This window comes from Enhydra lutris, unplaced genomic scaffold, assembly GCF_002288905.1.
Source record: "Enhydra lutris kenyoni isolate GAN:26980312 unplaced genomic scaffold, ASM228890v2 scaffoldscaffold2, whole genome shotgun sequence".
NCBI classification, from domain to species: Eukaryota; Metazoa; Chordata; class Mammalia; order Carnivora; family Mustelidae; genus Enhydra; species Enhydra lutris.
In genome coordinates, this window is record NW_019154086.1 from 97081901 (window position 1) to 97091777 (window position 9877).

General features: G+C 39.4%; 1 pseudogene; it reads right to left on the reverse strand.

Annotated features, from left to right (window-relative positions):
• Positions 1-8973: 8973 nt before the first annotated feature.
• LOC111146075 lies at positions 8974-9455 on the reverse strand (annotated as a pseudogene).
• Positions 9456-9877: the final 422 nt, after the last annotated feature.

Consider the following 9877-nt stretch of genomic DNA (forward strand, 5'->3'; position numbering starts at 1 on the left):
AATTCTAAGTCTTACTATATTCTTTCAGATTGAGAAATAATGTGGGATATTTGCTCCCTCATGGCTCTTCAGATTTTCTTTTTTTCAACCCAGAACATATAAATATTTATGTCATGGTTTAAGCTTTCATGGCTCTAAAGAGAAGGTGAAGATTGGCTTGTACCTCTAGCTCTGCTCTCCCTCCCCTGAGAGCTGGCCTTATACCTTAGAGCAGTAGGTTTGCATATTGAAATGCCAGCTTGACCTCACTGCCTGAAAGTCTTGAATGTCAAGCCCACAACAGAATTAATTAATTTCTCTTACATGTTGGTAATTTCCTTAAGTGTATTTCCTTAAGTACTTATGGTACTTCCATAAGTAATGCTAATTTTAGGTACACCCTTGCCATGAGAGGATGTTAGGTCCTCCGTATTTTAGCATATCCTGGCATCTATATTGTCATCATCATATACTGGTGTCATACGCTGTCATTGTTGTCCCATTCCAAGAACTCATAGAAATGGTGGCCACCTGAAAGAGGCACAAGTCATACCAACTCAGTTCATGGTTACTGAAGCAACTATTGAGTCAACAGAGAAATTGCAGATACTTAATATAAACAGCTATACTTTAATCATGTAATGATAATTTTTCTTCAAGACATTGGAGAGTAAATTAAAATGAAGGCAAAGGACAGGGCATGACAGCAATATAGGACTACTCTTTCCCTCTCTGTGGTATGTGCCTTATCTGCCTCCTATCTTATTATTATTTTTCTTTTTTTAAATTAACATATAATTTATTATTTGGCCCAGGGGTACAGGTCTATGAATCATCAGTCTTATGCATTTCACAGAACTCACCATAGCACATACCCTCCCCAACGTCCATAACCCAACCACCCTAACCCTACCCTCACACCCCCAGCAACCCTCAGTTTTTTCCGTGACAGTGAGTCTCTTATGGTTTGTCTCCCTCCCGATCCCATCTTGTTTCATTTTTTTCCCTCCCTACTCCCCACAACCCCTCACCCTGCCTCACTTTCCTCATATCAGAGAGATCATATGATAATTGTCTTTCTCTGATTGACTTATTTCACTTATCATAATAGCCTCTAGTTCTACCCACATTGTTGCAAATGGCAAGATTTTGTTTCTTTTGATGGCTGCATAGTATTCCATTGCATATATACACCACATCTTCTTTATCCATTCATCTGGTTTTTTTTTTAAGATTTTATTTATTTGGCACAGAGAGAGAGATCACAAGTAGGCAGAGAGAGAGAGAGGGAAGCAGGCTCCCTGCTGAGCAGAGAGCCCGATGTGGGGCTCGATCCCAGGACCCTGAGATCATGACCTGAGCTGAAGGCAGAGGCTTTAACCCACTGAGCCACCCAGGCACCCCTATCCATTCATCTGTTGATGGACATCTAGGTTCTTTCCATAGTTTGGCTATTGTGGACATCACTACTGTAAACACTGGGGTGCACATGCCCCTTCGGATCACTACATTTGTATCTTTAGGGTAAATACCCAGTAGTGTGATTGCTGGGTAATAGGGTAGCTTTATTTTAAACTTTTTGAGGAACCTCCATACTGTTTTTCAGCATGGCTGCACCAGCTTGCATTCCTACCAACAGTGTAGGAGTGTTCCCCTTTCTCCATGTCCTCACCAACACCTGTCATTTCCTGACTTGTTAATTTTAGCCATTCTGACTGGTGTGAGGTGGTATCTTACTATGGTTTTGATTTGTATTTCCCTGATCCTGAGTGATGTTGAGCACTTTTTCATGTGTCTGTTGCCATTTGGATGTCTTCTTTGCAGAAATGTCTGTTCATGACTTCTGCCCATTTCTTGATTGGATTATTTGTTCTTTGGGTGTTGAGTTTGACAAGTTCTTTGGATACTAGCCCTTTATCTGGTATGTCATTTGCAAATATCTTCTCCCATTCTGGCAGTTGTCTTTTGATTTTGTTGACTGTTTCCTTTGCTGTGCAAATCCTTTTGATCTTGATGAAGTCCCAATAGTTTGTTTTTGCCCTTGCTTCCCTTGCCTTTGATGATGTTTCTAGGAAGAAGTTGCTGCAGCTGTGGTTGAAGAGATTGCTGCCTATGTTTTTCTCAAGAATTTTGATGGATTCCTGCCTCACACTGATGTCTTTCACCTATTTTGAGTCCATTTTTGTGTGTGATATAAGGAAATGGTCCAGTTTCATTCTTCTGCATGTGGCTGTCCAATTTTCCCAACACCATTTGTTGAAGAGACTGTCTTTTTTCCATTGGACATTCTTTCCTGCTTTGTTGAAGATTAGTTGACCATAGAGTTGAAGGTCCATTTCTGGACTCTCTATTCTGTTCCATTGATCTATGTGTCTCTTTTTGTGGCTGTTCCATATTGTCTTGATAATTACAGCTTTGTGATAGAGCTTGAAGTCTGGAATTGTGATGCTGCCAATTTTGGTTTTCTTTTTCAACATTCTTCTGGCTATTCGGGGTCTTTTCTGGTTCCATATAAATTTTAGGATTATTTGTTCCATTTCTTTGCAAAATAATTGGTGGTATTTTGATAAGGATTGCATTAAATGTGTGGATTGCTTTAGGTACCATAGACTTTTCATGATATTTGTTCTTCCAATCCATGAAAAGGGAATGTTTTTCCATTTCTTTGTGTCTTCCTCAATTACTTTCATGAATACTTTATAGTTCTCTGAGTAGAGATTCTTTGCCTCTTTGGTTAGGTTTATTCCTAGGTATCTTATGGTGTTGGGTGAATTGTAAATGGGATCAACTCCTTAATTTCTCTTTCTTCTGTCTTATTGTTGGTGTATAGAAATGCAACTGATTTCTGTGCATTAATTTTATATCTTGACACTTTATTGAATTCCTGCATGGGTTCTAGCAGTTTTGAAGTGGAGTCTTTTGGATTTTTCACATAAAGTATCATATCATCTGCAAAGAGAGAGAGTTTGACTTCTTTGCTGATTCGGATGCCTTTTATTTCTTTTTGTTGTATGATTGCTGAGGCTAGGACTTCTAGTACTATGTTGAATAGCAGTGGTGATAGTGGACATCCCTGCCACGTTCCTGGCCTTAGGGGAGAAGCTCTCAGTTTTTCCCACTGAAAATGATATTCACTGTGTGTTTTTCATAGATGGCTTTGATGATATTGAGGTATTAACCCTCTGTGCCTACACTGTGAAGAGTTTTGATCAATAAAGGATGCTGTACTTTGTCAAGTGCTTTTTCAGCGTCTATTGAGAGTATCATATGGTTCTTGTTCTTTCTTTTATTAATTTATTGTATTATATTGATTGATTTGCGGATGTTGAACCAAACTTGCAGCCCAGGAATAAATCCCACTTGGTTGTGGTGAATAATCCTTTTAATGTACTGATGGATCCTATTGGCTAGTATTTTGGTGAGAATTTTTGTATCCATGTTCATCAAGGATATTGGTCTGTAATTCTCCTTTTTGATGGGGTCTTTGTCTGGTTTTGGGAATCAAGGTAATGCTGGCCTCATAAAATGAGTTTGGAAGTTTTCCTTCCACTTCTATTTTTTGGAACCATGTCAGGGGAATAGGTATTAATTCTTCTTTAAATGATTGGTAGAATTCCCCTGGGAAGCCGTCTGGCCCTGGGCTCTTGTTTTTTTGGGGAGATTTTTGATGACTGTTTCAATCTCCTTACTGTTTATGGGTCTGTTCAGGTTTTCTGTTTCTTCCTGGTTCAGTTTTGGCAATTTATATGTCTCTAGGAATGCATCCATTTCTTCCAGATTGTCAAATTTATTGGCATATAATTGCTCATAATATGTTCTTATAATTGTTTGTATTTCTTTGGTGTTGGTTGTGATCTCTCCTCTTTCATTCATGATTTTATTTATTTGGGTCATTTCTGTTTTCTTTTTGATAAGTCTGGCCAGGTGTTTATCAATCTTATTAATTCTTTCAAAGAACCAACTCCCTAGTTTTGTTGATTTGTTCTACTGTTCTTTTGTTTTTATTTCACTGATTTCTGCTAGGATCTTTATTATCTCTCTTCTCCTCCTGGGTTTAGGCTTTCTTTGCTGTTCTTTAGCTTCTTTAGGTGTAGGGTTATGTTGTGTATTTAAGAGCTTTCTTGTTTCTTGAGAAATGCTTGTATTGCTATATACTTTCCTCTCAGGACCGTCTTTGCAGTTTCCCAAAGATTTTGAACAGTTGTGTTTTCATTATCATTTGTTTCCATGAATTTTTTCAATTCTTCTTTAATTTCCTGGTTGATCCATTCATTCTTTAGTAGGATGCTCTTTAACCTCCATGTATCTGAGTTCTTTCCAACTTTCCTCTTGTGATTGAACTCTAGTTTCAGAGTACTGTGGTCTGAAAATATGCAGGAATGATCCCTATTTTTTGGTACTTGTTGAGATCTGATTTGTGACCCAGGATGTGATCTATTCTGGAGAATGTTCCATGTGTACTAGAGGAGAATGTTGTTGTTGGGATGTTGCTTTGGGATGGAATGTTCTAAATATATCTGTGATGTCCATCTGGCCCAGTGTGTCATTTAAAGCCTTTATGCCCTTGTTGAGCTTTTTGGTTTTTTTTTTAAAGATTTTATTTACTTATTTGACAGACAGAGATCACAGGTAAGCAGAGAAGCAGGCAGAGAGAGAGAGGGTTAAGCAGGCTCCCTGCTGAGCAGAGAGCCCAATGCAGGGCTCGATCCCAGGACCCGGAGATCATTACCTGAGCTGAAGGTGGAGGCTTAACCCACTGAGCCACCCAGGCACCCCCGCTTGTTGATCTTTTGCTTAGATGATCTGTCCATTTTAGTAAGGGAAGTGTTAAAGTCCCCTACTATTATTGTATTCTTGTCGATGTGTTTCTTTGATTTTGTTATTAATTGGTTTATATAATTGGCTACTCCCATGTTAGGGTCATAGATATTTAAAATTGTTAGGTCTTCATGTTGGACAGACCCTTCAAGTATGATATAGTGTCCTTCCTCATCTCTTATTATAGTCTTTGGCTTAAAATCTAATTTATCTCATATAAGGATTGCCACCCAGCTTTCTTCTGATGTTCATTAGCGTGGTAAATTGTTTTCTACCCCCTCACTTTAAATCTGGATATGTCTTTGGGTCTAAAATGGGTTTCTAGCAGACAGCATATTGATGGGTCTTGTTTTTTTACCCATTCTGATACCCCGTGTCTTTTGATTGGGACATTTCATCCTTTTACATTTAGGGTAACTATTGAAAGATATGAATTTAATGCCATTGTATTGCCTGTAAGGTGACTGTTCCTGTATATTGTCTCTGTTCCTTTCTGATCTGTTACTTTTAGGCTCTCTCTGTGCTTACAGGACCCCTTTCAATATATCCTATAGGGCTGGTTTGGTTTTTACAAATTCTTTTAATTTTTGTTTGTCCTGGAAATTTTTTTATCTTTCTTTCTATTTTCAGTGACAGCCTAGCTGGATATAGTATTCTTGGCCACATATTTTTCTTGTTTAGTCCTCTCAATATATCCTGCCAGGCCTTTCTGGCCTGCCAGGTCTCTGTGGATAGATCTGCTGCCAATCTAATATTTCTACCTTTGTATGTTACAGACCTCTTGTCTCGAGCTGCTTTCAGGATTTTCTCTTTGTCATTAAGACATGTAAATTTTACTATTAGATGATGGGGTGTGGACCTTTTTTTTTTTTTTTTATTTTGAGGGGGGTTCTCTGTGTCTCCTGGATTTTGATGCTTGTTCCCTTTGCCAAATTAGAGACATTCTCTACTATAATTTGCTCCAATATACCTTCTGCCCCCTCGCTCTTTCTTCTTCTGGGATCATAATTATTCTAATATTGTTTCATCTTATGGCATTACTTATCTCTCAAATTCTCCCCTCGTGGTCCAATAGTTATTTGTCTCTCTTTTGCTCAGCTTCTTTATTCTCCATCATCTTGTTGTTTATATCACTAATTCTCTCTTCTGCCTCATTTATCCTAGAGCAAGACCCTACATTTTTGATTGCACCTCATTCATAGTTTTTTTTTTTTTAATTCCAACTTGGTTAGATGTTAAATCTTTTATTTCTCCAGAAAGGGATTTTATATCTCCAGAAATCGATTCTCTAATATCTTCCATGTTTTTTTCGAGCCCAGCTAACACCTTGATAATCATCATTCTGAACTCTAGTTCTGACATATTACTAATGTCCGTGTTGATAAGGTCCCTAGCCGTTAGTACTGCCTCTTGTTCTTTTCTTTTGTGGTGAGTTTTCCACCTTGTCGTTTTACCCACATAAGAATAGATGAATGAGAGGACAAAATATTAAAGGGTAGCAATGACCTCAGAAAAATATACAACAAACAAATCAGAAGAGACCTGAAACTGGGGGGAGAAAAAAGGGGAAAAAAAAGAAAAAAATAATATATGCACACATATATATATATATTAGACTGGTGAATAGAACAGAACCACACACTTCATTTTGGGTGTATTTTGGTCTGTTAGAAGATAATACTTCCCAAAATTTTAAAGAAAGAAAAACATATATATACAAAAATAAGGGTAAACACAATGCAATATGACTGTAAAGATGAAATTTGAAAAAGATTCTAAAAAAGGGATTAATAAGAAGTTGGTTGAAAAAAGGAAAAAAAAAGAAGAAATAATGTGATTGGTCTGGAGACTAGAATAAAGCTATGCGCTAGATTTAGGGTATATTTTTATCTAATTAGAAGAAATTTTATCCTAAAATTTTAAAGAAAGAAAAATCTGTATGTATACAAAAAATAAAGTTAAATGCAATGAAGGGATGAAATATGACTATAACAATGAAAATTAAAAAAGCTTTTAAAAAAGTATTGATAAGATAAAATAGTTAAAAACATTAAAATAGGAAAGAGAAAAAATTTAAAAAATAGAAGGAAAAAGTAAAATTAAAAGAATTTAACTTTGAAAGACTAAAAGATCATAGAAAAAAGCCATGAATTCTGTGTTGCTTTCCCCTAGCTCTGGAGTTCTGCAGCTCTCATTGATCAGTGAACTGGTGTTGGCCAGATGTTCTTACTGCTCTGCTGGGGAAGGGCCCTTTTGCAGAGAGTATCAAATGTCTTCGCCTGAGATGGAATTGCACTGCCCTTGCCAGGGGCCAGGCTAAGTCATCCACTCAGGTTTGCTCTTGGTAGTTTTTGTTCCCTGAACCTTTACGTACAGCTTTGGAGGATGGGAATGAAAATGGCGGCTTCCTAATCTAGAGCCCCATGGGAGGCAAGATCTGAGGGCCCCACTCCTCAGTGCACCCTTAGAGAAAAGCAGTCAATGCCTCCCATCTCCCTGGTCTCTGGCCACACTCCGTGCTCACCTGGCCTGTGACTGAGTGTCTCTGTCTCTCTTGCATGGCCCCGTTTGGAGCCTCCAAACCCAGCAGATTCCTGCAGCATACTCCTGTGCCTCTCCTCCTGGAGGAGGAAGAAGGAGGAGGGAGGAGGAAGGAGGGGTCTCTCTGGATCTGCCACTTGTCAGGTCCCTGCTCAAAGAGCAGTGGTCCATCTATGCCTTGGATCATGGTTTAAGGTAACCCTGAGCTCAGACTCCACTCCTCGGCTCCATCTCTTTAGCTGGCTTCCCTTCTCCAATACCTGGGAGCTCTACCACACTCAGACACCCCTGGTCTTTCTGTGACCCTGCGTGTCCTGAGACCTCACTGTCTCCGTGAGAGCTCCACCCCCAGCTTAGCCTCTGGAGTGATGTCCTTCCATGGAGCAGACTTCTAAAAGTTCTGATTTTGTGCTCTCCTGCTCTCTTACTTGCCAGCCCCCTGTGGTCTATTTTCCTGCCACTTCGGATTCACCTCTCCACAAGTCCTACTGACCAAGTGGTCGATTTTTCTTTTCCTAGAATTGCTGCTCTTCTTCTCTTCTATCTCCTATTGAGTTTGTAGGTGTTCAGAATGGTTTGATAACTATCTAGCTGAACTCCTAGGACCTGATGATATTCAGTCTCCTACTCCTCTTCCATCTTGCTCCTTAAATTCCTGTTTCCTATCTTATTTTTAACATTTTTCCATGAAGCATTGTTTTATTAATTTCAATTATACACAGTGATTAAAAAAGACCTAGGAAAAAAAAAAAAAAATCCCATATAGAGGCCCTGGCAAACCATATATAACTGATAGATAAAAATTAACACCAAGACATCAAAGGTGTTAAGTTATTGCTCATGCATTTACTTTTTTTTTGGGGGGGGGTCAGTCTATTATTTTGCAAAGTACAATGAAAAGAGATGGCTCTCTCCTTTCCCTTTTCTCCCCCATTCCATAAAATTGTGACACACATCTGGCCGTCTCTGTTCATGGATTTTACTGTTCAGTTTGCTCAGAAAAGTGAGCATGTCATCACAGTCCAGCCCCCAAGGGGCTCTGGGCAGGACCCTGGGGTGAGTGAGGAATCCAAGAGAGGCTTATCAGAGAAAAACATGGTTTTATGTTCATATATATATGTATATAATATCTATTTATCTATATTTATATTTATATATCTATTATATAATAAATAATAGATATATATATCTATATATATATTTATCTATATATCTATATATGCAAATCTGTTTTATGTACAATAATTGGTTGTATCAAAGAATCATACCAAGGCCTTTTACTGGTAATCTTTCCCAAGACATATCCTTGGGAAAGGTGATATTAGATATTTGCGCACTTCATGGACTACCACACTTGAGACTTTGTGACTGATTTCAGTTTTGAGGCCATGCACACAATTCAAAATATACACAAGCTGGGTTAAGGTGATAAAAGTGGGCTGAAAGAGACCACAGGACTTGGAAGGAGCAATCTGTGTATTTTGCTTGGGAGCCACCAGATGACTAGCAAAGGCTGTGCACAGTCTCAGAGCACTTTTATTGCAGTGTGGGGCACTGCTGAGCACCTACAGTGATTGCACAGCAGGTGGACAGATAGCAGGTAAGACCAGCTGTATGCTTTGCTTTTCTGAGGGATCATTCCTGCTCCACCTCTCTTTTCTTTGCTTCTTGTTTTAGTTTGTAATCTGCTAGGGCAGGCTTGATTCCATCCTTGGCCAGTCTTGGGAGGCACAGCCCTTGGCTATATCTGTGTTCTTGATGGTCAAGGCGTTCCTCTACAGTGTTCCCTTATACCCATTCAGTGGCTAAGGAGCTGGAGGCAGGAGCAGACCCACAGCCTGATGCTTTCAACCTGGTGTCCACAGCTTTACCCTTTCCATCCACTTGAATCTGCAATTTCATTAGGTCACCATATGCTGGAGTCCCCACCAATCTGATTCCACCCTTTTTTACTGCCTTATCAAGGGACCCCACATTTCTAGGATTGTCTTAATGTTCAACAACCTCCTTGTGATCCAGCCGGCCGCAGCCAACAGTTTCCGGGTAGGCAGGTGTGGGCTCCGGGGCAGCAGGACTGATGCCACCTGCTTCAGCCTGCCCGCTCCAGCCGCTGCCATCTTGGGCTTTTGCATTGACTTTCAAAAAATGGGTTTTAAATAAATTAAAGAGGTTATATTTGCTTGTCATGAAGTAATTCAAACAGGACCGTTTTAAAGTTAATATCTTTCAGTGTCCTATGTGTTTTCCCCCAGTCAGGTGGTGTCATTGTTGGTGAGGCTCCGGTCCCGTTTCCCCAGGCTCAGTGAATAAGGGGCCTTTCAGAAACCTTGCTTACGCACACACACACACACACACACACGTGCAGACACTGTGCATACATATCCATCATATCTTTACACACACACACGTGCAGACACTGTGCATACATATCCATCATATCTTTACACACACACACGTGCAGACACTGGGCATACATATCCATCATATCTTTACACACACACACGTGCAGACACTGGGCATACATATCCATCATATCTTT